The sequence below is a fragment of the Sylvia atricapilla genome, chromosome 6 (assembly GCF_009819655.1).
Source record: "Sylvia atricapilla isolate bSylAtr1 chromosome 6, bSylAtr1.pri, whole genome shotgun sequence".
Classification (NCBI taxonomy): Eukaryota; Metazoa; Chordata; class Aves; order Passeriformes; family Sylviidae; genus Sylvia; species Sylvia atricapilla.
This window is the reverse complement of record NC_089145.1, coordinates 17,575,057-17,598,175: the sequence shown is the minus strand read 5'-3', so window position 1 is coordinate 17,598,175 and position 23,119 is coordinate 17,575,057. Positions and strand designations below refer to the sequence as shown.

Sequence of the window (23,119 nt, the reverse complement as noted above, 5' to 3'; positions counted from 1 at the left end):
TTTCCAGCGTATTCCGCGCGGCTTTTCTCCCGTCAGTCTCTGATCTTGTCACGGGTTCTGACAGTGGTGCGTTTGAGAGTGTTCCTCTTGGGCAGTGTGAGTGCTGCTGTCCTGGCTGAGGTGGAGCTGTGCTGCGCTGTCCTTCCCCGCCGAGTGTGTGCCATGCCGTGCCGCCCGAGCGCCGCGCTCGGATAAATGGCTGTCCGGCGGCTCTCCAGAGCCCAGGAGTGCCGTTTGGAATGGCTGGCTGCCGCCTCCGCCCGTGCTGCGCTGCTCCCCCGGCACGGCCAGCACACGGCACGGCACGGCACGGCACGGCCAGCTGCTCCGCGGACACACGGAGGAGCAGAGCACAGGGTCTCCTGCAACCCGAGATGGAAAACTCGCTCAGATTATGTGTTTTGGAGAGTGAAAGATCAAAACTCGCCTTAAAACTACCAGTGTGTTTGTGGTAACTTAGTTACCGCGAAAGGCAAGGATGGGAGAGGTGTGTCTTCTCCCTGGAAGTACCCTGGTAAAATTTGTGTGGTGTAATTGACTGGTTTGGAGATTTTCTGGGGGGAAGGTGTGTCTTGATGTATCCACAGCAACAAAATTAAGGTGGCAGGTTTTTTTAAGTCACTAGCTTAAAAGAATAAGCTGGACAGCTTTAAAAATTGCCTTCCCCCTCCCCCAAACAAGTGAATATTTTGCAAATATTACAGTATTAGAAAACTCAGAAAAACTCAGAACTCCTCAAGTACTTTACTCATTGGTTGTGGTAGGAAATTAAGTGATGCATGAACTGCTGTTGTTGCCACCAAAGTTTCCTTTGCCTTCATTGGCGGATTCTCCTGTCCACCTTGCTCCTGCACAGGTGTGTCTCAGAGCTTGCTCAGGGCATGTCTGTGGGAGCCCTTGCCCTCTGTGGAGCTGGGTGCTCACTGGGAGCATGGTGGCACTTGGGTCAGCTCCCAGCTGGGCAGCAGACTCCTTGGGAAGGTCACTCCTGTCTTCCTGCACTACGCCAAGTGTCGTGGAGGATCTGAGGACAGCTTCAATGTTGCTGTGAGTCATTGTCATGCCACAAACACTTCTGAAAGAGTGTAGTGTGACCCCGGACCTAGCTAGTAAACTATCAGTGAGCTCAGGCCCTGCTGCTCTACCCTTGCTCAGAGGGAGCGTGGAGAATGAGGAGCATCCTGCACTTGCTGGTTTTGCTGTCCTTGTGGTGTCTTTGGTCCATACTCATAACAGCATGGGAAGAATAGTCCTTATGCTTATAAGGAGGAGAGAGGGACACGTGTGTGTGATACTGGGATACTGTAAGAGATGTATCAGCTCTTTGGGAATTGGAATATTTCCTTTAGAAAATACCTTTGATCTCTATTTAAAGGCTTACTGTTGGCTGTTTTCACTGGGAATATATTTCAGAAGCTAAGTACCTGTCATATTTTAAAAATGTCCTATGTTCCTCAAAGCCTAGGAACAGTTTTAAGAATCACTGGATGAGTATTGGAATCAATGCATTTAAACAGGGCTGTGTCTGTATTTGTTTGTGTGTATAATCGTAATCATAGATATGCAATTAAACCTGTTCTCTGAAAAGACACCTCTTCAATGGCGAATTTGAAATAATGACAAATCAGGTTGAGATTTAAACTTTCCCTAACCATTTAATAGCATCTAAATTAAGAAATATTTGCTAGTGCAGATTTGGCTGGGGCTCTAAAGGAGAATGAAAGTGCTCAAACCACAGGAAATCAATGGCCTAATCGTCTGGAAAAAGAGTTCATTGCAGTGCCAGGATAACCTGTGAGAGCAATAGCCTACTCTGCAGGTGTAGGGAGAATATTTGTCATTGAAGTTCTACAGCAGAAGCAGTTTCATGACAGGTAACTTGTGAGGCTGTGAGACTGATTGGGAGTCAAAAATGTCATATATAGCTTGTGTCAGGGAGGGATTGAGGAAAGACTAAATGAGGGATGGTGAGAGACTCTCTTCATTTTCGTAGAAGCAGTCACATTTCCTTACTTTCTTTCATTATAGATAATACTCTTTCAGAAACAATTGTAAATGCAATTTTGAACCTGCTTTCTTCTCTTGTTGAGGTGTAGACACGTGGGTAGCTGGATGTGCAGTGCGGTGGGAGCTGCAGGTTGTGCTCTGTGTGGGGCACAGTGGGAGCTCCAGGCAAGGGGCTGTGACCTGGTACTGACCCTTTGCACAGCTGCCCACTGTGAAGGGACTTTGGTCCCAGCAGTGAAAATCTGGAGTGGTGTGTGTGTGGCTGACAGTGGCTTCTGGGTGGTAAGACAAGAAAGTTCCCTTAGCAGCAGTTTTCTTGCCAGGACAGTAAAAGTTAAGCAAATAAAAACTCACAGGAAAACAAAGTAAGAAACAAATAAACAAAACCTCCACCGCCTTAACTTTAATAAAAAGCAAATCTGCATCTAAAATGGGGAAAAAATGAAACTTGAATAACGGTATCATTTATTGCATATCTTCTTAGTTTAATGAATGGTGTTGTATCTTCCTTAACAGATTTGCACCCTGAACTTTAGTGTATGGGGTATTTTAATCTAAACGTCTATATGTTTTATAGTTACTAAGCAGAGAGAATCCACCCTTTTTTTAGGCATAGCAGCAAAAACCAGAAGCCAAGTTTAAAGCTGCGGACCATAATTATGGTTTCATGTTTTGAACTTTGAGTTCAATAATTTTGAGTTAATGATGAATTTTGAAAGTATTGCTATTATGACCTGCAGTAATAATTAATCTTAATTATGAATGGACAGTCAGCATCAGAAAGCCTTTCCTTTTTGACAGGTACAGAAGGGTGTCATGGGAGCTGCTCCTGTGCTCTCTGGTGAGATGTAGATCTCTTCAGGAAGAGATCTCCTTGGGATCTAGAAACACTAGATACAGAGGCAGACCTTGAAAGTTACATGACCATGAAGGAAAGCAGTGATTGATGCAGAGAGACCTTCAGGGGTAGACTGTGTTTCCTCCTTTGTTTACCTGCTTTGATGAGTAACTGCCCTGGACTGCACTGGGCCACTCTCCTCCTTCCCAAGGGATGGGTTGCTTGTGTTACTGATTCTATCTAGAATGGCCGGGGTATGGAAGAATGTAAAGCCTCATCTTTTTGCTCTGTATTTGGGAATAAAAGTCATAAAAAAATGAAAGCTTCTCTGCATGAGAGTAAAAGTCATAAAAGTCATAAAAGTCATAAAAGTGAAAGCTTCTATGCATGAGAAGAGCAGACTATTACCAGTTAGGCTGAGACTTGGGAACAGCCAAAGCAGGACCACAGATCTTGCAGCTATCAGTGCTAACTGCTGAGTTTAGATGACTTTGCAAGCAGAAACACAGGATGCAAATATTTAACAAAGACTTTTTCAAGCTAACAGGTGGGATGCAAGTTGATGTTTGGAGCAGAGTGCCTGAGTGACAATCTGCTGTTTGTTCTAACTCTAATAGAAGTTATACGTGCTCATCAGTTTAAGAGCTGATATGTAAATAGGCTGCAGTTCCATATCCTGGACTATGTCAAGAATAATTCCAGAAAGTATCAATATCAATCCAGTGGTTTCCAGAGACAAGCGTTAACTAATGTTGCAGGAAAGTTGTTATCAGGGTTAATGCTGATCTAAGAAGGATAAGAATAGCATATAGTTCAGGAAATCCTAAAATAGGAGTGGGAAGGGAATAACTATTTATATATTCCCCCATGTTTTATATATATAATATACATAAGATACCAGCTGGAGATAGCTTATCTGGCAGATTTGCTGGGGCTTGAGTACATGGTGATGGCTATGGGCATGGCAGGAGAGTAGTCTTTCCTGACAGTGTGAACGTGTCTTGCATCAAGCAATAGAAATTGAAGGAAGAGATTTCAAATTATTGCAATTGTCAAGTGGAGTTTTGTTTGAGAGGGGACCATGTGAGCAAAAAATACAATGTTACCTTAATTTAAAAAAATCACAAAAAAGCAGAGGTGGGTAGGAGACTGGTGGGTGGCAGTACAGAGAAGAATCTTGCTGACATTTCTTTTTGGTAATTTTCCTCTTAAAAAACAAGAGCAAGCAGTACTCATGTCTGCTTTAAAATATATTTTCCACCGCCTCTTGTGTTTAGTAGGACTTCAGAGAATAGCTTTTTGTTTTGTTTTGTTACAGGCTGTGTGTGCCAATACAAGTGTTCAGTCAGTCAGTAAATTTCCTGAATTAGTTGCAGTAGTTGAAAGCAGAGCAGAGACTGAAAAAGGACCCTTGCCGCTGGGGGAAGGTGACTGTGCCTAATCTGTGTCGTCCTGGCAATTTCTGTGTGTTCTCTTCATGGCGGGGAAGTTAGGTAGTGCTACACATGTATGTTGTGTGTGCTGTTGTGACACAAACTGGAGCATTTCTCTGCTGTCTCTGTTAAAATCTAACCCGGGTGCCTGTGACTGCCGGCAGAAAGAGGTCACAGTAAGGCCTCACGGGAGGACCCACACAGCAGAGCCTTTTTTTCATCAGCATCAGATGCCGCTGATGATGTCTCTGTTGATAATGATTCTGTTTCATAGGATTACTGCCCAAATGACTGCAGTCTGGAATTTATCACAGTTTGGGTGTTGCCTCAGAATAGGAAGGATGAAGCTGTTTTCTGGTTTAAGGGAAAAAAAAATTGCTGGTTGAGCTCAGATGAGTGAAAACCTAGGCAATATTAGTACATCAGGGTACCAAGTGTTTCCTGCCATGTCCGCCCTTTACCCTCAAAAAATCCAGTGAGTCTCTCACCTTTGTGCTTTGCAAAATCATGGAGCAGATCCTCCTGGAAACTATGATGAGGCACATGGAAAATAGGGAGATAACTGGTGACAACCAGTGTGGCTTCACTAAGGGCAAATAGTGCCTGACAAATCTGCTGGCCTTCTATGGCAGTGTTACAGAGGTGGTAGGTGAGGGAAGGGTCACTCGTGTTATCTGTCTGGACTTGTGCAAAGCATTTGGTAGTGTCTTACGTAACATCCGTGTCTCTGAAATGGAGAGAAATGAATTTGATGGCTGGTCCACTCAGTGGATAAGGACCAGCTGGAGAGATGGGCTGGTGCAAACCTCGTGAAGTTCAAAGCCAAGCACAAGGTCCTGCACCTGGGCTGGGGCCATCTCAAGCACAAATACACAAGTACAGACTGGGCTACAGTGGGTTGAGAGGAACTCTAGGGAGAAGGCTTGGCAGAGTACTGGTGGATGAAAAAAGGATTGTGACCCAGCAATGTCTGCTTCCACCCCAGAAAACCAAGTGTATCCTGGACTGCATCCAAAGCAGTGTGTCCAGCTGGTCAGGGAGGTGCTTCTTCCCCTCTGCTCTACTCTAGTGAGACTCCACCTGCATCCAGCTCTGGGGCCACCAACACAGAAAGATGTGGATCTGTTGGAATGGGTCCAGGGGAAGGCCACAAAAATGACCAGAGGCCTAGAGCATCTGTCCTTTGAGGATAGGCTTGGGGGTGTTGGGGTTGCTCAGCTTGGAAGATTTTATAGCAGCTTCTCGGTACCTAGTGGATCCACAGGAAAGATGAACAGGGAGTATAGTGATAGAATGAGGTGCAATGGTTTTAAACTGGAAGAGGGTAGATTTCAATTAGGTATTTGGAAGAATGATGATGATTAGACAGTGGAACAGGTTGTCTAGAGAACTTACGGCTGTGTCATCCCTAAAAGTGTTTGAGGCCAGGTTGAATGGGGTTTTGGGCAGCCTGGTGTAATGGAAGGTGTCTCTGCCCATGGCAGAGGGTTGGACAAGATGATCTTTAAGGTTCATTCCAACTGAACCATTGTGTGAGGCTATGAAGTAGCAGCAAGGTCTAGAAAGTACAAGAGCACTGAGGGGTGTCCTGCATCTAGAAACCAATTCCTTGACCAGTGTGCGGATAAATACAAGGCCTAAGGAAAAACTGGCCTGTGTTACAGCAGGAACTCACCTTCATCTCTGTATTTGACAGGAGTGCCAAGGGAGGAATGGAAGAGTAGGAAGAGCAAGGAATAGGTATTTCAAAGCAAGAAAATTGGAGAGCAGAACTTTTATCTAACTCAGGGTGTCCAAGTTCCTGGAAAGTTGAGCTGTTACAGATTTTTGATCAGATGGTTTGAATTTGACATTAGGACTCAATTCACCTGCTCTTGTTAAGCTGTCGTTTTCCCCCACTAAGAACTTGTGAAGTTAGCCTGAAAAAAAAAAACCCACTCTTAAATGATTGGGAGTTGTCAGGGGGTTTTTTAGATGGACTCCAGGTAGTGTGGGACATGTCAAAGGGCCTGGAAGCATTTGACACAAGCCAGGACAGAAGATTGAAAACATGGTCTCTGGAGTAGCTGAGTTTGAGGAGGGCCTTGTACCTCTGATTGGAATTACACTGCAGCTGAGGTTTCTGTTACTTAACTTAAAGCTTAAAGGCCCAGTTGTGCTCAGCAATGCTAGATATGGATGTCTGGTAAAAGAAGATCCCTGGTCAAAAGAAGAGACAAAAAAATCCCCCAGCTTGAGAATGAAGGTGGGACATAAGCAGGCAAAATGTTTTGCCTGGGGTTGGTCATACAGCAGGTCATTTGTGGACAGGGAAGTGGAGGCCTGGACTCTCTGCTGGTGGTGTCACCACCTTCTTTACTGAAAATTTAGTTGCCTGGGCTCACATGTTGAATGGGTCAAGGAGAATCTGTGCAATAGCTATGATAGTCCTCAAAGGGGCGGATTTTGGATGTCTTCTCAACTTGAGGGAGTAGATTTCGATGCAGCCTACTGAGGTCACGTCCTCTCATTAGTATGATGTTGCCTCTTCTGAGGGCACGGAGCCCCTCTGTTTCAGGAGGCAGGGCTGCATTCTGACCAGCCCTGCCTCATGTGGTTTTATTAGCGTTGTTTAATGGGCCTGATGAAGAAATGGTGGTGCTGGGCTGTACACAACTACCCAGGCTTGCTGCAGGCAGTGTTGTGTGGATGCTCCTGCATCTTCTCTGCCTTATCTCTTGAGCTGCTCCTCAGCTCTGTTGAAAGCACATGTGACTGCAGTGTAGATACAGACTTCCTCCTGCATTCCTATAGAAAAGATAAGGCGTGCAGTGTGTTCCTGTGCATCTGTGCTTATGTTTACTGTACTCTTTAGGGATGCAAATGAATGATAAGGCTGGGTCAGGCCAGTGGTCTAACTTGTTTCCTTTTCTGCAGCTGCCAAGAGCACCTGCTTGAACCAGCCAATATCAGTCCACAAAAGTCACGGAGAAAAAAGGATTTGTTTGAATTGTTATTACTGCAGCTTCTAGCTTGTTCTTACTTAATGATTGACTTTGTTTTTATAGGAAGAATCTTTGCTGTTATGAGTCACTCTGGCTTAAAAGCAGGATTTTGCTTTCAGATGCCTTAAAAGGTGATGTTGCTCCTGATATTTGTCAAGTTTAGGGGAAAAACACCAAATTGAAAAATCACCAGGCAGCTCATTCTTCTCAAGAAACACTTGAGACTTCCATAGTTCTTTGTTTTAGAAAAATCAAAATAAAGCAATGCTAAGTGGATGCATTGCTCATGCCTTTTCAGGACCAGCTTGATTTATATTACAGTAAAATATCAGACAGTGACACTCCTGCATGTAACAGGGCTGTCGCCTGCTTGCTGGAGTGTTAGCTTTCTAGACCATCTGGAAATTAGTGTCATCAAACACCTGAAATAACAAGATTAAAAAACCCAGACAAACAACAGCAAAAAAGGTCGGAGTTAAACTATGGCATGCCAGGCACAGTTGATCTACAGACCTAATGTCTTTCAAGTGGGCAGATAAAGCGCAGTCTTGGCTGTGTGTGGTCACTAAGGATGGAACAGTTCTTTTTTTAGAGGTTGGCTTTTTACCCCTACATAATTTACGGTGGGGATAATTCCAAGGTGCTTAACTCTAAAATCTGTCTGCAGTTCCAAACTTAATGCTAAGGAAATGAATACACTAGCAAAAATCTTCTGGCACAAAACAGTGGTGTAATTCATTATCGACTATAAAGCTGCTATGGAAAAGGAAGGGATTGTTCATCTCAGAAGGTTTTGTCTACAGCTCTGAGCTTACTGCTATTTCTGTAGGTAGAGCTAACCTGCTATGCATTGGCTGATTATGCATTCATATGTTTCTATGCATTTGAATTTAGCTATAAACTCACTTTTCCCTTGCAGCATCGCTTGGTGAAGTTTTACCACTCTAAAAGCAGAAGATGCTTTTTATTTGTGGGTATTTGTTGCATAAGCTGCTTCCACAAAACTAAGCTTGTTTCCTTGGCATTTGTCAGCCTCAGAAACTTGAATGTTTAGAAATATTTACCAATTTCACTTTTCCTTGCCATGACCTTTTCCTTGCATAGGAAACAGAAGCCCACACTGTCTTCTGAATGCTTTCTGTGCGTTGTTCCTTGGGACCCACAAAGCTTGTTTCTTGTGCTGCTGGTGGGCTATAAGTTACAGCCTGCTATTCTGTAGACTACCTGGACTTTTCTGCATGCCCAAAGTGCCTTTTTCTCTTGCCAATGCATGTTTACTCTCACATTACTAGTTTGTAAGTGGAGTCAATGACAAAGTCACCTATTTTTAGTGTGGGTTTTTTTTTTCTGTATTGAAAATGTGCAAAAAGAGATTTTCTCCAATAAATTAATGTTTTTCTGGTGACCCAAGTTTCATTTCAGTAATGAATGCCACTGAGGTTGATTGAAGAGTGTGTGGGGAAGTACAGAGGTGAGGTGAAGGGTATCGTGGGACCAGAAATACTGGATTGAAGAGTTTGTTCCTGAGGTGACTCCTGCTGACCACCTGCCTGTTTTACTCATGAATCTGTTGGTTTGTGTCTTGCAGTGGCCATCGCACACAAGGGGCCTGCTGTTACTGCTGTGGGAGATCAGGAACTCCTTCCAATTGCACCTTCTGTGTCATCTGCAAAACTCCCAGTTACAGTGAGTTTCTCCTACACACACTCTGTTTTCTCCAGTGAGGATTTGTTAGCTGTAATCTGTGATAAGTATGTGTTTCTCTATTTATACTTTGTCAGTTCACTTGCTACTGCAAATAGCTTTGATTTATGAATCCCAGGCCAAAAGGATACATGTGCTTCTCATCCCCCCAAACCTCATACTTGAAGCTCATAGTTGCAAATTCTCCAGCTGCATACCTTGTGAGGGAAATGATCAAAGACTACGTGCTTTGGGTGAGTGTTCTGGTTATTCATCCAATAACCAAGGTGAGAAATGGACAAAATATTTTGTTCCTGAGAATAGCTTCAGAAAGAAAAACTTATTTAAATAAAAAATGGAAAAAAAAAAAAGTATTTCTTGAGCAAAGAAGATTAAACTTGTTCAGAGTGCCAGAAACACATCATACCTGTGTGACATCTAGTCATAGGCATGGCAGGTGAAAAGAGAGGGTGACTCAGTGCTGGAGTGTTCCTGAGTCTGTACCTAGATATACTCTCAAAATGAGATAATGGAATTTTCTCTGCAGTGTAACAGTGCTACCTAATTCAGTGCTCTTTGGAAACCGAATGAAAACTCTTGAAAATCCTCATTTCCCCATTTTAGCTTCCACCTAAAGGAAATGAAGTGAAGAAAGAAAATGCTTCCCGAATCCTGCCAGCAATCTGTGAATGTCCGTGTAAGATATAACTTGCTTGTGATTCTTTTGTCAATAATTCTCTTCTGCTAATAACTCAGTAAAACAGACTCAGGTGATGTCAGTATTTTGCATAACAATCATAACAATTGCTTGCAAGACCATCTCCAGTTTTCAGCCAATTCAGGCAATTTTTAGCTGGTTGGAAGAGAAGAATTGTCTTCTGAACTGGAAGAGTTGTGTATGTTCTGTGTGGAATCCATCTGCAAGACTAGAAAGGTGGGAGCACACCTATGCATGTGGAAGTGTTTGTTTTGATGAAAAGTTGAGGACTAAAAGAACAAAAAAAAAACCCAAAACCCTGTGAGTGCTTAAGGGGCTGTCAGACACTTGTGCAGTTAAATGGCATTGAATGTTGACATGGTCTAGATTTTGGGTTATGAGGTTTGAGTGTACAAGAATTAATTGTACTCAGGTAATGAATTCTCCTGAGAACTAATAACTAGAGGAACAAGTGCCTTAAGAGGAAAATGCTCTTGAATCTGTTGAAAGCTTTTAGAAAATGATTTTGGCACGATGTGTATATATCTATAGCCTGTGTCAATATTGCAGATGTGTAAATTATACATGACTTACAAAATAAGGCAAGTTGCTTCTAGGGAGCTCTTGTGTTTTGCCTGTAAGGATGGAGCCAGCTTGCAACATATGTAGAGAATATTACCTGTCAGAAATTGAATGTTGAGTGAAAGTAATCGTTTTAATCAAGAGTAGTTAAAAGTGAGGCTGAGCTGAAGGAAAAAACAACTGCTCAGCTGGAAGACTGCTTCCAGTGTTGCAGACCTGCCCTGAGATGCATACTTTCCGTATTAGGAATATTGATCAGGGCCATAGTTGCACCTTGCATTGCCACTGTTCTTCCTGATAATTGCATCCAAGATTCCTTAACTCTTTGAATTCCACTCCTTTCTCTGCACCCAAGTTCAAAACACTCAGTGCTGGTGTATTGGATGAGGGAGAACACTGCTCAAAGGAGCAGTTTCTTGGTTCATGGATAGATAATTGGCAGAATCTACTGGCTGAGGCAAAGACATTCTGTTTTATATCAATTAGTATTCCTGACAAATCATCTACAGTGATTGTGGGTGTTTTCTTAAGAGAGTTGCTGTAAAGGGGTGTCATTGAGGGCGGTCACTCTGTACAGAGCCTTGAGATGTACTGAGCTGAGTGTTGTAGAGGAGCCCAAGACTGTGTTTCTGCTGAGAAACACCCTAGGCTGGTTTCTTCTAAGTGGGTTTTTTTGCTCTTAATCAAAAGCAGGATTGTTTCCACACATGTTGCCTGTTTTCTATTTCTCTTGAGTCAGTGTCCATTTCCTTCTCATTCTTTACTGTGCCTTGGGAAAGCCAAATCCCTCTTGAAACCAGGGAAGCCACCTTCAGTTAAAACTAGCTGACAGCAGAGGGTGAGATTGCAGGTGAGTGATGTCGAAGACCTTTGTGTCCCACAGCATTTGGCCACTGCATCCTTGAGCAGGCAGAACTGTGCAGTTACACCTGCATGACCAGGGCTCTGTGCAGAGCAGGTCAGCCCTGGTGCAATGCTGGATGCAGAGTGGATACTGGTAGCCCTGCTGATGCATTTGCTTTCTTCACCCACATCATCCAGGGCCTTTTGTTCTCACTTCATTGTTCTTTCTTGAGCCATCAGACTTTGTGAATGAGCTGTGCAGGTGAATGCTGAGAGATGTGTCTGTTGTAGGAGAGTGATCTAGTAGCCAACTTGGAGCTCTGCAAATCCAGTTTCAGCTCCATGATCAGCTTACAGATTCCTTCTGAGAATTCAGTAGTGTGATTTAATCTCTGTGCCAGTTTCCTGTCCTTTAAAGGACGCTTCTCACCTTGGATGGGAACTGAGGGTAGACATAGAGCCAGTGAATGTGCCGGTAGAATTTTGAAGAATAAGATAATTCGTAACCAGGATGTCTTTCTCTAATGTTTCTGCACAGCCTAAATAGTATCCTTGAAATCTTTTTGGCAGTGAGGGTGAGAAGATGAGCCCTGTGTATGGATGGGAAAGGCAGGGTTGTGTGTCATGGCAGTGATGCTGATGTGAGATCCCAGCATCCACTGTCCCACTCTGATCACTGAGGATGTCTCTCCTCTCCGAGTGACAGTGCTTGCTTGGACCTGGGACACCAGATGCTAGCTTGGGTTCACACTCCTCGCCTGGTATTTCGCTAGCAGGTGCCACCATGTTCCTCATGTGCCTTTGCCTTGTGTAGCCTCATCTCCTTAACTCCTCTGGCCTGCCTCTTGCACGATGGCTTTCGGTGTTTACTTTAGGGTCATAGTGAAGTCTTTCACCTTGCTTTCCAAACGTCACTGGGCAAAGTCCTTTCCAGAACCTGCCTATTTCATGGATGTACAGCCCACCTCAGAATAGCTGCTGTCCCTAGTGTGTGAATCAATAAGATCTTGATAGGATTGACAGGTATAAAACATTCCCTCTGAACTCTGAGATGAAAGTGAGACATTTTCTTTCTCTTTCCAGAGGGCTCACCTGCTGTAAGAGGAGGGAGGTGGTTTCCTTTTCTAAGATGTAACTCCTGTGAGGTATCATAGCAGTGTCTGTCACACTCCAGGGCAGCATGATCTGATGCCTCACGCTATGGGAAACTGGGAATGAAAGGCGACTCTGCCAAGAGGCTTCTGTCTGCACTGGTGGGATAGTACACGTGACTCCTATGGCATTGCCTGGAGCTCACTGGTGATACAGTGGAAGGGAAATACGGGAAAATTTAAGTTCAGGTTCAAATATTCAGATTGCAAGGATACTCTCTGGAGCTGATCGGCTTGCTTGCTAATGGCATAGCACAGGGAACAGAATAAAGAGTTTGTTTGGTTTTGCACTGCAAATACATAAGCCACCCTTGCTTTGGCTTCCAGCCCAGGGTGAAAAGGCTGGCTGATCACCCTGCTCTTTCAGTGTTGACAGCTGTTGTTGTCAGGGACAGATGTGACTTGGGTCTAAGATAGGGATAACAGTGTGAGTGCTTTTTACTGGCAAGGTAGATTTTTAGGAGATAATGCAGTTTGTCTGTTGCACAGTTAAAGGGAAACGAGAAAGGCTTTTCTGTTCTCTTGGTGGATTTTTCTCAATTTTTTTCGTATTGATTCCTCTGATGTCAGGAGATTTGCTCAAATATTCTAGTACTTAATGGTCCTGGATTATATCTTTGGTTCATCCAGTCTCGAACCATTCCTCTTCATACCAAAACCAGTTACCTTACTAGCATGGAAGCAGGCAGTTCTGGAACACTGCTGCTCTGCAGATCTGAGTGTGTGTGTTTGATCCTTATAAAAATGTTTTGGAAAGCTGAACAAGAAAACAGTGTAGGAATTTGGTGGGCAGATAAACTGCATTCCTATTTCATACTGTTTATTCATAGCTTTAAGTTTTTAAAGGCAAAAGGAGGCTATTTTTAGCCTGCTTTTTTTCTCTCCATATTAACCAAAATAAATTGCCCTCTCGAAGGAGAGGGTGGAGTTGAGAGGAAGGAAGGGTGGAATTGAAACCGTTTTATTAAATCAGTTTAAATATCATTAACACACGATTTTGTTTTTACATTACAGTTCTGAGCACAGAAGAGTCTCTTTACACTTTCTAAAGAGGGGGGGAGCTTTGTGTACAGAGGGGGTGAGTGAGGGCATTGGAGACAATGAAGCGGTTATGGAAAGCTTATGACTTTTGCTTGGGGCGAACTGTCAGGAGGGCAATCCAGCTCTCCTGACTTTGGTATCTGTGTTTTGATGGTTTTATGGTAAACTGCTTCTGAAGCAGAGAGAGCAAGAGCACCTCCAACAGTTTCCTTACTAGGTAGACGTGACTTTGGCTTTAACTTTCACGATTACTGACTTCAGTGTGCTGCAGAAAGGGCGACTGAATCCAGGGCCTGTGGATCAGGCCTGTAGAAGGAAGGGATAAATGCTTCATACATTGAGACTGAATGATAACCCAGGAGCTGGTGCAGAACACTGCTGCTCTTTCAATCTCTCACAGTCTGATGTTGATTCTTCAGTACCTGTTAGTTCTCCCTCCCTCTATTGAAAAGAGCTCAACGATCTTGACAGTGGAACATCTGTGAAGTTCACCTCTCGTGGTGGAGTGTAGAGCTCCTCATGATGTCCTGTCTGACTGCACACGTTACTCAAGATTAGATCCTAAATTATCTCTTCTTGCAATGTTTACTCCTGCTGTGTGTTCTCCCACACTGTAGGAGAGCCACTGAAAAACAGAAGTTATCTTTGTGTCTAAAGAAAATGAAAACTTTGCTGTTTTAGAAATGCACAGGAAACCTGCCCCAAAACATAGAAATCCTTCTCATCCAGTGTTACCTGTTACCAAGTTATTGAACTCTGTGTATAAGCTTAGACCTGGAAGAATCTGATTTTCCAGGCCTGAGTTCCAGGGAAGACTGCCTACTTCTGAGGGATCAATATGGGTCAGGAGCCCTTTCTGTAGACTCTTGGGTTCTCTCTTTATCTGCTTGCTTCTTCTCTTAGACTTCTCCCGCTTGGAAGCTGCTCCAGATCACAGCTACTTCGTACATGGATTTCCCTGATCTCAAGCCAAGAAGAGTTTGTGGTTAGTTTATCTCATTTTTGCACCAAGATAATCCTATGGTTTAAACATCTCTTTACATTTCTTGCAGCTCCCTCTCCTTAAGTGTGTTTGCAGGTAATGATCCTGTCCTCTATTGTGCTGTGTTTTATCAACTTAAACAAGTCAGACTCCTGAGATAGGCCTCTTAGTCTAGCCAGCACTTCCATGCACCTGCTTTAAATTCAGTAAATTGTCTCTGAATTTTGCTGTGACCAGAACAACTCAAAGTGAATGTGTGAGAAAGGGCTGCTTGCATTAACGCTGATTTCAACATCTAACCATGAACTGTGGCTTAAGCATGATCATCGTGTGTGTGTATATATGTGTGTGCGTATATATATATATACACACACATATGTTTGAGTAGAATCCTCTGGTCTTGGCTTTGAGGACGTCAGGTAATGGTTACTCTTTCTGTATGAGGATAATTCTGTCAGTGGCTGGTGACTTTGATGTTTAACTAGGTACCTTAATTTGAATATGCTGCCTTCAGTCACTGCGTCCTGAAATGCCTTTCCTTGTTAGTTTACAGAGGCTTTTATTATCACAAATCTGATTTTGCTTAGAAGTGCTCTAATACTTGTAGGCTGTGTACAGCAATTAGTAAATTACAGTAATTTGTATTTCAGAAATCAAACACTCTTATTCCAAGAAAAAGTCCCCTTTAAGGTGTCTTTGAGTATCCAAAAATGGCTCTCTATCAGCTTGCATCTCCAGATGACACTAGGCACTGCATCAGCAAAGAGTATATGCAAAGAATGAAAATAACGTCCATTATTTATGACCCTCTCTCTGAGATTCCCTGGCTTGTGTGAGAAAAGTGGAACTACTTGGAAATACTTTGCTTCCCCCTGGATTTCTGGCTTCTTTGAAGGTTGTCTTGATCTTTGTGAATAATCTTGGGTTTATACGTTTGATTTCATGCCAGGAAACTAAATCTTTCTGTAATGCGCATTCCTTCAGGCTTTGTATATCATGAAGATTTGAGGGATATGTGCCACTGTTTGGTGTAGTGCTGTTTTCCTTCTGCTGGCACTGAAGAAAAGCAGGATGTGGTTGGGAGCAAGGCACAGCCTGCTGTGCACAGCACAGGGTTTGTTACCTGGCTGTGCTGCGTCTCCGTGAGCCAACTGCACAATGGCTCCCTGGGTCTGCCTTTAAACTGGGGGCAGTGACACTGTGCCTGGCCCTGCTGAGCTCTTGGACTTCCTAAACCCTTCCAAAGACACTCTCACACCTTAGCTATTGGGCTTACAGGGGGGGTAACACAGGGCTGCTAGTGGAGATGAGCTTGTGGTCCCAAAACCCACCTGATCTAGCAAAACATCACTCTCACTGTTGGGAATACTCCTGATTAGGATGCTGGTCAGGGGGGCTGTAGTTTTCTTTTTCATTCTTTGTGCTCTCCCAATATCTGTTTTTTGTTCCACGTTGTCTCTTGCAATATACTCTAAATTAGTGGCTTCTAACCTTTTTGGAACAACAAACACAGAGTTTCTGGCAGGCTGAGCTCCTTGTTTGTCATACATCACTGTCCTTGCATTCAGAGTGCAGTAATTTTGCTTATTGGAGAGGCTGCAAACATTTATCTTGCTCCTGTGAGCTTCTACTGGGGGAACCATTGTGTTGCTCCCAGCATAAGGACTATTTTTCTTCTGCTTCACAGTGCCTTCCTCTAAAGCCTTGATTAAAGGTGTAGTAATACAAATACATTTGTCCTAAAATCAATTGAGTGGATATCCCATGCCTTTTAAAAAAACCCCAAAACCCTAATGGATATAAGTTGCCTTCCGAATTTAAACTGAAATCCTACCATGATAAAATTAATTGGCCTTTCCTTGTCTGTTGGAGTTTAAGTCCGGAGCTAAATGATTTTGGCAAAATGCTTCCAGGCACTTAACTTTGATAATCACGATTTAATTTATAATTATTAATATATCCTTTCACAATGACAAGGTTTTGCCTTTAGAAAATGCCTATGAGCCACTCCTGCTAGATTACACTGCCAGTATGTGTATATAATTTATTAGATATGTATGTTAAGGACGTAGCTTTAACTTTCTAAGAAGGCGTCTTTAACTGTGTATGTCTTCTCTTAGGTGACAGCCATCCTTGTTCTCTGGGTATCATTTATCTCATTTAAAGAACATCATAAACTCAGCAGTTAAAATAACTTGCCATACATCCTATTGTCATAGAATAATTTTTCACATATGCAATTATATGTCTTCTACTTTGTCTTTTCAAGTTTTTCTGGAGGGAGAAAGTGCTCTTCTGATTTTAAAAGTATTCTTTTCCTGCTTTGTTGCAAGTGGTGTTAGTTCATTCTGCATTACTGTTTTAGTCAGTTGCTCTAGTCCTTTAAAAGTGCAATTACATAATTCATATAAATTTAGAAAGGGAAAGATGAAGATCTCTGCACTTGTCTATTTTTTTAATCCGTGGAAGCTAGAACAAATTCAGGTTAGGATTCTGGAAAGTAATTAGCATTTGAAATGGAGGTTAAGATTGGACAGTTTGTCACGTGTGAAGGAGGAGATGGTTCTGGAGTTTGTTTGGCTTTCATTGGGAGAAGTAATCTCTCAGTTTTAATAAATGACTGGGTTTGAGTCCTGAAGCAGCTTCCCCATAGCCATATGTTTTGGGTTTTTTTCTTGTCAGAGAAGGTCAGTGTCTGGTTTACTTTGAATTGAGAGGTTAGCCCAGCCCTCTGTGTTAACTCAGAATGCGGACAAGCAAACGGCCTCTGCTTTGGAATTTGGCCTGAATAATTTTTCAGGCTGATTTTATGTGTTTGTACCACAGCAATGTTCACCAGCCCCAACTGGCAGCTCATCATGTGAGCGCTGTGCAACTGCAGGACAAGAAATGGTTCCTGATCAGACAGGCTTGAGCCCATGTGGAATAACGATCACTGCCTTAGTAAATGCTCCTGCCTGAATAAAGACGTAGCCTAGCTCTGCCCTCCCTTCCAGATGGGGAGCCCAGTTTAGCCCAGGTGAGAGCTGTATTTGGTGCTTACACAGTGCAGTTGGTCCGTGTAGAGTAGCTGTAATTGTTTCCCAGGTGTGAAACTTGGGAAGCATCCTTGCCTACAGGCTGCTGCTTTCCCCGAGTAGCACCTGGAGAAAGACAGTGACCAGCAGTGAGCTGCTGGTGTCCTGGTGAAGGTGCCTGCCTCTGCTTGTCCCAAAGAACCCCTTGAAACTGAACAGGGAGAGGAGCTGTGGGTTGTTCTTGAAACCTGCTCCCAGCCATCTGTGTTATGGGACAATTCAGCACCTGTCAGGAGAGAGGTAAGGGAATGGCTTAGGGTTCAGTTCTAATAAGGGCTCATCAATGTGGGCTATATGAGCTCTTTTGACAGGCCACATATTGGGGTGTTTGCAGTCTACATCATTAAGTTCTATTTAAGGACTCATTTGCTGTGGTGGTGGTGGTGTTGTTCTGAAAAGATGTTTTAACAGAAATCTGGGCTTATCATCTTCCCCTCTGCGCTTGGAGTTTGCATTTAAACCCAGGATTAGGAACTGATGGACAGCTCTGATGACATGAATCTAAGGGAGAATAATTCAAAACTGTCAGTCCTGAATTTTCCTGTGATGCTCTTGAGCATCACTAAGACCTATTTGTATCTATCTGTAGGCTCAGGGATAGTGTTGCTTCTACTTGCATTTTCCTTGCATTTAAAAGTCTATATCTACAACTCTAAGGGCTGCATCTTGATCCATTTTAAATGGTAACACAGATTGCAGAGAAGCCTGAGACTGGTATTTGCATTCTCCAGGGTAAGATTTTCAGTCGTCATAGTGAGAAGTGGATTAATTGCTGCAAGCTCCATGTGTGTACTTGAATCTCATCTCTGCAGTCATTTTGATGCTTTGAGTCCACCATTAGCTTCAGAAGCCTGTAGCCCAGCTGTATGCCTCTGACTGAGTTATATGGGCTCTCCTTCCAGACAGGAAAGGGAAAGAGATATTTTAGGACATAGTTAATCTGACCCTGCTTTAGAAACAGATGAATCCTGTCCTGCAGGTGACTGTTTGTCTCCACAGACTGTAGTGTCAGATATTGATGTCAACATTTGCTGAAATGAATCCTATACGAAATATATCCAGTTTTAAATTTAACTGATCAGGCATTTTCACTGAAGCGTAGTTCCCAGCTGGCAAACACGTCCTGGTGCCCAGGGAGCTGGTTGTGTGCTGTAACTTTCTCTACTTTTATTCTCCAGGTCTTTATCTAGAGAATGAAAATTATTCCATCATGACAGGAACACTGGCCTTTAGAAAGCTCCTTTTATCTACACAAATACTTTCTGCGGTATTTTTCCACTTTTGCTTATCCATCTTAGAGCTGGATTAACTTCAGAAAGACCTTGTATGGAACTCTGAGGCACATTTATTTCTTTGACCAGTAAATCAGTATTATAGTTTCCTGGGGCCTGGAAAAGAGGGTATTATTATGGAGTTATACTAAGTCCACTTTCCTGAATGCTGAATTTCTGAGGAAAAGATATAAATCTCCCCTGTGCAAGAGAAGAAGCTATATGAAAAAGACTTCAGGTGCCTTATTTTCTTTGTGTTTATGCTTGCTTGCCTTTCTTTTCTACCTTCCTCCCTTTCCTCAGGTGTTGCTATATATTACTTAATCTCCTTTGAGGAAACTATAGCTTCTTTGTCACTGTGTGGAACACATTAGTATTCAGAAGAGCCTTTTCCTGTGTCAGAGACAATATTTTGCTTCTTTGTAACCCTAACCTTCTTGGAACTCTCCAGCTAATATTTTTCTTTCCTTCTGTCTTTTATTGACTGTGGTACACTGAGTATTGCTTCCCTCCCCAGTAACTTTTTGGTTTGTGTTCATGACTAATACATCCATTTTATGAAGGCATGAAACCTATTTACAGAGGAAAGCAAAGCTGGTGGCAGGGGCTTGATGGAAGTGGCAATAGGAAACACAGGCTCCTGAGTCATGTGTTTTGTATAGATGAGGTCCAGCATGCAGCAGAGATACAAATTCTGTGGCTCCACAGGATCCTTCTGGCTGTGTCCAGTCCATCTGGGAAGAGATGTGTTGAGGCTTGCTGGCAAGGGTTTAGGTGAGCAGAGGGGGTGATAAAATGGGGTTCCATTCTCCCAGCTCATGCCAGAGGAGAGGAAATCCCAGCTGCTTTCCACCTCTGTGTCTCTACCCTGCCATTCTTTGTCTGCTTGCACTGCAAACTGCATCAAGAAGAAAATTTATTCCTTCAGTGCCGATACAAAATACAGCATGTGAGACTTTGCATCCTGTTCCCTGCCCCCTTTCATTTTCCTTCCCTCTGTGTTCTACTGTTACTTTTGGAGACACTGAAGGAGTTCCAGTAACTGAAGCTAGTTTTCACATTGCTCTTCTCTCCTTTCCTCCTCTCCTTGCTCTAGTCATACAGCCTTGACACAGTCTCATTGAAGGCATGTTTTAAAAGGCTTGGAATTCTCATGGCATGCAAGGGAGGAGGGATGACTTAGCTGCTTTGCAAATATTTATCATCATCTTCACACGTTAAAGCTCTCACATATTTTCTGCCAGGATCTTCTCATCCACAGTAGATTTTTGGACCACAGAACTGACATATGTGGGGCATAATAGGTTGTGCAGGAACACCTGGGTAGTTTTCTGGTGTGGAGAAGGGATCTCACTGGCTGCTTTGGTTCTGATTGGGATCCCCTGAAATTCTAGGGAGATAATACTTTGGGTTGCCAAGGTGTTATGGTAGTGAGGGATTAAGAAAAGTAGACAGCTGATTGTGGCTGTAAGGAAAAACACTTTATTTTCTTGGGAGTATTATTCCAGACCACCCTTCCTTTTGTCATAGATGAAAAGTGGATTTAGCTTCTCTGGTTTCACCTGACATGCTCAGGGCCTGCAATGCAGACCTGTGATTCAGGGTTGAGGACCAGTGTTTAAGTGTCTGTTCTGGCATCTCACTAGCAGAGTTGTCTTGTTCCCAACTGGTCACTTAAAGGATGCAGCTAACTTGTCACATTGAGGCCACCAAGTCACTGGTTCAGTGAGCCACTGTTGTTGGTTATTTGCAGTGAAGTCCAAAACACACCTTCAGATAAGTCTGAACACACCTTTTTGTGCAATCCACATTTCGATAACTCTCAGCCTTCTCTAAAATTTGCAGATAATCTAGTCTCAGTTCTGCACCTTCCCTTGGGTGCTCTCCCAGCCTTACAAGAGTGTTATCCAACCAAAACTGGTAATGGGTCACCCACGAGCTGTTCAGAAACTTTTGATTCTCTGCTTTAAAAGTGCTATAAATCTAGTTCATAGATGACAAATTTGGCCACCTAGGCAAATAAACAAAAACAATCAACATACCAGAATTTTTCAAGATGAGGTAAAGCTCTGACAGGAATAGAGCAGTAGGAGAGAGTTGGTGGTGGGGAAATCTGACAAGTTAATTTATTTTTGGTGTTTTAATTGGATCAGTTGGGAGACAGAAAGAAAAGATGGTGCAGGAGACAAGAGTCATGGAGTCCTGGGAAAGGGGAGCAGGGAAGGAACTGTAAACATGACCAGCAAAATAATCTACTTCGTGTGCAAAGTCCATTTAAATGTAAATTACCCAAAGTGGTTTTTAGTGGAATTTTTTATCAGCACAGTGTAGAAAGACAGAATTATTTTCCCTCTTGTTTAAATACGTGATGCAGACCGCTGTAGAGAGCTGTAAACATCCCTCATCTCTCTACCTCCTCACACCCACTTCTTTCCTTTAGGCTTCTTGGAGCCGTTCCCTGCGGCAGTGCTTCCAGGTAGTGACACTGTGGATGTTCACTTCAGTCACCAGAGCCCTGTCAGGGCCAATTAGCATCCTAATGACTGGCGTGTACCATCTTGGTAAGACTCTCTGTGCTTTGTATCAAGGGACCTCTCCTCTTAAGAACCCATCTTGTCTCATCTGGACTGTACTGGTCATAGAAACCTGAAAAAGAAAAAAAAAAAAAAGAAAAAGAAAATTTCCATTTCATCTTGTCTTCTGAGTCCCAGGGGCTTCAGCACTGAACAAATATACTGTCCTTTCTTTTTGCTGAAAATGATGAATGTTGGCTTCAGGGAGGGGACTTAAATCAAACCACTGCTCTTACAGGTACTGAGGACTTTGGGCTGAAGGTTCAGCGAGGCAAAGTAATGCAGTACTTGTTCTTCAGAGCTCTGTTGAGTGAGAGCAATCAAAGATCAGCTACATGGTCTTTAAATATTGAGTACCTGGCCAGTATGAGGGCTAAAGTAGTACTTTTCTAAAATTACTGCTCCCTGTTGTTGTTTGGGGGTCTGCTGCAAAATCCACTCCAGGTAGCATCTGCTGTCAAAACTGTGCTTTTGTTGTTCAGTCAAACCAGAGCTGAATGCAGTGCAGAGATCTTTTGGGTACCACAGGCCAGGGCATGCAGGTGAGGAGATTTAGGGGAGCTGTCACAGCTACTCAGTGCATAGTGGGAGTCCAGGGTGTAAATGTGCACCTCAGCACCCTTTGTCAGGGTGGAGATTGTCGAGGCTTTCTACTCTGCTCTGCCAGACTGGAAGAGGAACATTGCTAGCAAGGGCAGAGTTAAATGCTGCAGTATTAAATCACCCCATCCCTGTGCTATGTTTTATTGTTCAATGACTGCATGCTTTCAAGAGAAACTCGTGCATCTATCCTGGTTTTCAGCCCTAAAAGTCAGTGTTCCTTCTTGTTAATGTGGCATTACTGTCCAATCCTGCCATGTCCTAGCTCTTCAGTGGCCTAAATGAAGCAGTGTGATGCCAGGGCCAGCTGGTTGGCACAGCTGGCACAGCCACACTGATCATCTGGAGGGAGAGGTGAGCAGTTTAATGGTCCTTAAGAGGAGCCAAATCAGCTGCGATGCCAAAGAGCAGCTGAAGGGCAGTGTGTTACCATGGCTGGACTGAAGCTGCAGTAAGGAAGATTTCAGTTTATGGGGCTGTGGAGGTGGCACCTTTCACTGGTAGCAGGACGCTGTATTACTTGAAATGGCATTGCTAACATTCTGAGGACAAAAAAAGATTTTCTTCCCTGTAAGGGGCAGCAGCTCTTGAGTGTGAGCTCAATTATTATTTTTAAGGTTATAATTATTCTTAAAACATACACAAAAAACTAGCCCTGCTGTCCCCCATCCCAGTGAGCAAGGCTGAAAGACAGCACATTAACATATCCACATGGTGCATATGTTATTTTTAACATTGCTGTGAGAATTTTCTTCAATTTTTTGAATGGCGTTTGCATTTACTATCAGAATGCTGTCATATTGCTATCATGACTTTTTAAAGCCTAACCTTAATGTTTTGATGTGATCTTCTGCAATGTCACAAGAATTTGATGGCCAGGAAGGCTGCAGTTACAGAGATAGGAGCACTTTAGGAGTGTTTTTTCAAGTACTTGCCTACACCTCTTGTCTCTTCTGGATGTGTCCCCAGAAGACCTAAACCTGTGCCCTGGAGCCTTTTCTTGGAAGTGCCACCTTGAATGTCATGGTACCTGTTACAGTCTGGTTTGTAATGCACTGAGCCAGCTCTCATGTGCATGAGGTATGGTAAATCAGCAAGGCTGACTGACTGCATGCTCACAAAGGACCCAAATAGAAGCCCTCCTAAGGTGGCCCAGTGATTTGAATTCTTCTTTTTGTGATCTCTTCTGTGCGGGATTTAGTTTGTGGACACCTCTGAGACTGATGCCCTCTGTCCCTCGTTTGTGGGTCCCTCAGAATCCTCAAATCTGACCTTCTAGGCATCACACAGTCACAATATGCTGCTTTCCCAGGGCATCTTGCATTAAACTCTACTGAAGGTCACAGTTTTTCTTTAC

The 23,119-nt window shown here is 43.2% G+C and overlaps 1 protein-coding gene across 1 annotated transcript in view; it reads left to right on the top strand.

Annotated features, from left to right (window-relative positions):
• Positions 1–8,928: 8,928 nt before the first annotated feature.
• Positions 8,929–23,119, top strand: part of TSPAN4 (tetraspanin 4) — a 346,925-nt gene continuing 332,734 nt past the window's right edge. The window contains exon 1 of the mRNA XM_066320977.1: positions 8,929–8,948. The gene's annotated coding sequence lies outside the window, so the exon portion shown is untranslated. The remainder of the gene's footprint in view (positions 8,949–23,119) is intronic.